The following is a 6608-nucleotide window of genomic DNA, read 5'->3' on the forward strand; positions in this document are numbered from 1 at the left end:
TCGTCGATGTATTCTTGGCGAGGAACACTTGAGAGTGCATAGTAATGTGGGCTGCCACCGCATTGTGTACCTGAAAAGGATTCCAATCTTTCCCACGGAAGTGATAATCATTTCTAGCCTTCCATAAGTACCAGAGAGTGAATAAGATCCTTGCAAATAACGGTTCGGGCGTTGCTTGAGTTATGATAGTTTTCAAGATTAGTTGTACTCCATCAACTTCATGGGGTAGGTCCTCTGATCTGAGAGCAGGAGAAAAAGAAAGTCATACCGCACGAGGAAGTTGACAATGGAAGAATAGGTGGGCGTCATCCTCAATTGCTCCACAGCGGTCGCAGTGTCCGTCGATGTGGTTGGAAAACCTCGCAGCTCTATCCGCAGTGGCGAGAGCCCTTCTGATCAGTCTCCAGGTAAATGTTTTGATAATAGGGGGAAGGTGGGAGGATTTCCAGGTACGTTTGAGGATTTGATTGGTTTGAGGGAGGATGCTGCGAGAACCTTGGGAAGGTAATTGAATAGTATTGAGGCTAGAGAGGTGTTTGTAGATTTCTTTGGTAGAGCAGATACCATTTTTAGCAGGTTTCCAACGAAGGATATCGTTATTATTGGCAGGAACAGGGTGAATAGAGGCAATTTGGTGAGCAGCTTGAGCGTCAAAGGTAGTGTTTAAAAGCTGAACGTTCCAGTTTTTGGAATTGGGATGCCAGAGATCAGAGGCTATTGCAGGTAAAGGGGCGTTAGTAACTGGAAGGAGCAAATGGTCATGGATCTTTTCCCAAACAGGGCACCAAGGGGTTGACCAGATAGAGGAATCGCCTGAGTGGAGCTACAGTTCAGTGTTGGTGGAGAGTTCCTGTCTGACCTGAGTAATAGAAGACCAAAAAACTGATCTGGTACCAGTGTTAGTAGCTTTCCAAAAGGAAGTGTTATGGAAGTACTTGGCTTTAAGAACTGAGGTCAAAAGAGGGTTTTTATTAGTGACGATATTATAAGCAGAATGTATAATGAGGCTCTTGTTAACAGTGTATAAGTCCCTTATACCTAAACCCCCATTGTCCTTGCTTTGACAGATGTCATCCCAAGATCTGAAAGCAATAGGGGAGGTAGGGTTGTCTTCCTGCATACCAGCCCACCAAAAGCGTCTGATGATAGCTGTAATTCTTTCAATAAAAGATTTGGAAAAAAGCACGGTGGACATATAATAAACAGGTATTGAGGATAAGACCGACTGGATGTAAGTTAAACGACCAGCATGATTAAGTTTGTTTGCTTTGACTGTAGTGAGCTTGGCTTGGAATTTATTAAAGATGAAATCATAAGCCTTGTTTCTATCATTATGGTTAAAAATCATTGGATGACCAAGGTGCATAGTATTAGGAAGGAGGTCAGGTACAGGAAAAATGTTTTTAATAGCACTTTGCATGGATGGATTAACATTCTTACTAAAAAGAATTGAAGATTTCTGTAAGTTGGGTACCTGTCCTGAGTGAGTACAAAATCTTTGAATAGTTGCTTGAATTGTAGTTGCGTCCTGGATAGTTGCTCTGCCACAGAGAATGAGGTCATCTGCAAAGAAAAGGGAATGGATTGGGGGACATCCAGGTCCAAGAGTGACCCCTGTTAAATTGTCATTTTGCATCTGTTGTTGCAATAGAATGGAGAGTTCATTGATGGCAATAATGAAGAGGTAGGGGGATAGTGGACAGCCCTGACGAATTCCTCTATGAGACTGAAAACCTGCAGTAGCTTCACCATTAACCAAAATAGAGAAGGTAGGGGTTGATATGCATGCATGAATCAAATGAATAAAATGGAGAGGCATTCCCAGTCTCCTAAGAGCTTGCATAATGAAGTCCCACTCTAATCTGTCAAAGGCTTTTGCTAAGTCCAATTTAAGTAAGAAAGCTTGATCCTTCCAAGACCTGAGATGGAAAGAGTGAATGATCTCCTGTGTAATGATAATGTTAGCTGAGATATGCCTGTTTTTGATGAAAGCAGCTTGGGAGTGATCAATATAGTTAGGCAGGTGAGGTTTTAGTCTGTCAGCTAAGGATTTAGCAATTATTTTATAAATGACATTGCACAGGCTAATAGGGCGAAAATCTTGTGGGGTGATAGGCTGCATTTTTTTGGAATTAGAGCTATAAAAGTTTGGTTAATTTCAGGTTGCATGAAGCAAGTGGAGTAAAAATTAGTTACCAAATTATGAACATCGTTTGCAATCCAGGACCATGCCGATTTAAAAAATGCCGCATTCAAGCCATCTGGTCCAGGAGATGCATTACTTCTCATGTCCTTAATGATGGCATGTAGCTCTTGGATTGATGGTGTCGAGGTTGTGAACTGCATAGGGGTTGTGCTCGCCTGGTTGTGAAGGGACTGATCTCCTTCAGTGGCGCTGCTGTCAATATTATGCATCTCTCGAGGTCTCTATTCCTGAAAAAGAGTAGAGTCTTCATTGTTAGAGGGATTAGAAATCCTTGCGCCTGGTGGAGTGTTGGTGGAGAAAATATTTTGGAAATAGGTGGTGAGAGTCGCTGCTAGCTGGTCAGGGGTAGTGGACTCAGTGCCATCTGGGTTCTGAAGATAAGCAATTCTGTTTTTTCTTGTTCGCTTGACAATGGCCTGGTGAAAGAAATGTGTGTTGCGATCACCATGTATGGCCCAATTCTTCTTGGCACGCTGAAGGTGATAGTGTTCGTCTTTATCAAGTAGTTGTTGGTGGTGCTCAGCGAGCTTCATCTGCAGGTGGAAGTCCTGTTGGCTGGGAGGTTTGGACTGCTCCTCAAGAAGAAGGTCTTCAACTGAGGATAGTTGATTTGAGAGTTTTGGTTTTTTCCTACACCATTTTTTGAGATCCACAGCCAGATATTTTGTTTTTTGATGGAATAGCCTGTTGGTTGAGCGCTGCCAGCTCTTCTTCGCCGTTTCTTCATAGTCCTGTTCCATAAGCCACCAATTTTCAAAACGGAAAGGTTTAGTGTTGTTGTATGTATTAGAATCAAGCAGAGCGAGGATAGGAGTGTGATCGCTTCGTAGCATGGGGAGGTGGTAGACTGTCGTTCGGGGATACATCATGCACCATTCCGCATTTGCTAAGCATCGATCAAGGCGCTCAAATGTTGGTGTCGTACTGAATCTTTTGTTTGTCCATGTGTAAGCCGGCCCACTATACCCAAGATCAATAAAACCACACTCCTTCACAGAATCACAGAAACTGTTAATACGACGAAGATCAGGCCTACCAGGACCTGATTTTTCATCTGGATGCATAATATTGTTCAAATCACCCATACAAAACATAGGCATGTTGGTATTAGCAACCACAAAGTCGTGCACTTGCATCCAGATAGAGGTTGTGTTGTGGTGATGAGGGTCACCATAGAGGCAGATTAAACCAAACTGTCTGTTATCTAAGTTATTATTACATAGAGCAAAAATATAGTTGGGAGACTGATCTACTATAGTGAGGCTAAAGTCCTGCTTCCATATCAACCAAAGGCCACCGGATTGGCCTTGAGCAGGTATAATAAAAGCATCGAGAGCGTTAAAACGATTAATTAAAGAAGTACGAGAAATTGTAGAATTTCTAGTTTCAGAGATGAAGCAAACCTGAGACTTAGTTGATGTAAGTAGGCGGGCGAGGTGGTTCATCTTAGAGCTGCGCAGGGACCCGCCCGATCCCCGGCAGTTCCATGATAGAAGCGTCATGGCTTCCTGGGCGCCCTTGAGGCCAGCGCCGAAGCTTCAAGCTGGTGCTGCGCTTTAGTAGATTGAAGTAGGCGAGCGGGATAAACCATTGAAGAACTACGAAGACTTCCACAGATGCAAACCAGAAGGGGTCGCATCGAGAGACACAGAGGAAGAAGCCAACCAGAACGGATCGGAAAAGGAACGGCAAAACAGAGAAGGAGACGCCAAGGGGGAAGAAGCTTCCAGAAAGGGGAACCCGCCGATCTGGAGAACAGAAGCAGCCAAGACCGGAAGGAACGGAGGAGACACGAGGATTGCGACAAAGGATGACAGGGCAGGGCAGATTGCGAGCAGGGAGCTGATCCAGGGGAAACGAGGAAGACGAAGACAGGGAAAAAAACCAGAAACGAGGCGAGACGAGGGGAGGACACCGGAAGCCAGGCAGACGAGAACAGAGAGGGGAGCGCTAGCAGCAGGGGAGATCCGAGCCGGGGAGCGGCAGCGACGGCGGCGGCGAGGATAGGGACGGCAGAAACGCCTAGCTTCTCCACGAAGGAATCAACCCATGTAATGTTGACCTGGGCACTGCACATGAGGAAGCTTTTCTTGCGATTGTAGAATGCATGGTTGACATAGTCATAGATCATACGTAATTTAATTCGTCAAGACATGTGTGAATGCTTTGTTGGATGCAATGATGAAGGCTCATCCTGGTACCGACATGCATGGTACCAAAATTATTCCAGATCCATATGGAACAGTGGTCGGTACTCGACCGATCGGTACCACAGTAGTAACTCAGTGATTGCATACTTGTTTGCGTCTGGCCTGCTTTTCCCTTGTGTGACCGTATGTATTCTAGGCTGTATAATCCTTCAACTCCTTTGAAAAGCCATCACTGTAATGCACTCCTGACCTGTTTTACCACAACGAAGCCAGCCATGCGTTACATTACATGATACCACGTCCTTCAATTTCACGTAACCAAACATGCTCCCAATAGTGACACGCACGAACTGAATTTTGACTGCAGGGGTCAAATAGGTTTAGCACACACGAGCTGAGCCAAGATACAAGGGAACGCCTACACCTCAACCAAACACGCATTCGACAAGGGGGCAGATAAGTTCAGACAATTTAGATCTTTGGAAAACTCTGGATAGAGTATCTAGTTACACATCGGCTAACATACATTTAGTTGTTTGACGTAAGTAGAATAGCATGGTCAAGGAATACATCACTCGCTTTTAGTATGTGATGGTGTGATTGACCGTCCATCCACAATAGATATCACCGCCTCACTAGTCTATTGGATACGCAGAGGCAAAACTCAGCAGACGAACTAACAATCAAAATAAACCTCAACGAGACTGACATGAGATGGCGAGGCTGAAACATTATAAGCCCAGAGGTGTTTAAACAAACTATTGGCTCTAAAGCAACATTATAGTTTCTAGTTCTAACGTCATGAACTAGTTAACAGCATAGAGCCATTATGACATTAAACTGACAACATAGTATCATCTGCTGATAACACCAGAACAAAAGACAACTAACCAAACATAGCATTTCAGAGAACTAAATAGTCTAGTTCCAGAAGTTCAGATATTGCTGCTTCACTGCTAGTGCTAAAACTACTGGGCTACAAAAGCATGTAACACCAGCAGGAGCTTGGGCATTCTGTAACTACAGAACAGGTAGAACATTGAGCAACACAACCAAACCTACATCAAGACACAAATCAAACATCAGTATCCAATGGTGGAACCAGCATTCAACCAAACAGCCACAAAAATATAAGCAAATAGTTACCTCATCAGGGTTTGTATGCATGCAGGGCTCCAGAATCTGGCACTCTCAGTATCTTTCGACTCTTGAAGAAAATCAGAACCCTCAAACTGGTTTGTGAAATCGAAGTGGGAGTGAATGAGCATGCTAACTGACTATGGGCACTAGATGCAATGCAGGGGCACTAGATGAACATAAATGCATGGAGATGTAACGGATACATGGTATATGCCAGATATGCAACAAAAGGGCTGGATAGGGAAGTTAGTGTTGGAACAAGAGGAAGACAACAGAATTTCTTCCACCTTTCACTCAGCTTCTTCCTTACCAAAAACCAGAAGAGCTGGTGAGGAGATAATGGCGTTCTTTGCAGAGCACCAGGAAGCAAGGACATCTAGAGCCAGTTGGCTAGAGGACAGAAGGAAATAAGTATGCAAGAATATGCAAGATGCAGGTACCCTACAAATATTTGACATCTGGTTTCAGGTTAGGACGAATGTTATTCTACCATATATGAACCAACTGAAGCAGAAAATGAGGCTGCTGCTATGGCAAAGTACCACCGTCAGTTCAGAACAGGTAACTATGGATGCAAATGATGCTGTTTTAAGAGGTTTAAACCCTACACCTAAGAGATGAAGGAAGCATATAGGTGAATACTATAACTGCCCTGCACACCACCGGCCATCCTCAACCCAGAGCCCACCTTCACAACACCTAACAGGGCAGTATCAACTAAAACTATCTAAGCTTTCGAAGTAGCTTCACCTACAAGCTACACCTCCACCATGAGCCTGACCATATCTTACAACCACCAAGTATCTATCATCGTTACCCTATACCCTACCAATGCAAGTAGAAAGCTGTCAGTGAAAGATAACCTATGTACACAGGAACCACCCTTCCATCCTCCCATTACTCAATGATCAGTGATATCCAACTGGAGAATCCTCCTCAGATTCTCCGTTGCAATAGCACTAGCAATTGCATCATCATTGAAGAAGTCATACCCTGATCCCTCAACTGGGGATGAAGGTGCTGATTTAGCATGCTGCCTGACCTCCACATCATCAGAGCGCTCAACTGGTGGCAGCTCGAGAGAGATGCTGCGCTTCTGGCGGAGGGAGAAT

Source organism: Sorghum bicolor, chromosome 1 (genome assembly GCF_000003195.3).
Source record: "Sorghum bicolor cultivar BTx623 chromosome 1, Sorghum_bicolor_NCBIv3, whole genome shotgun sequence".
In the NCBI taxonomy this organism is placed as follows: Eukaryota; Viridiplantae; Streptophyta; class Magnoliopsida; order Poales; family Poaceae; genus Sorghum; species Sorghum bicolor.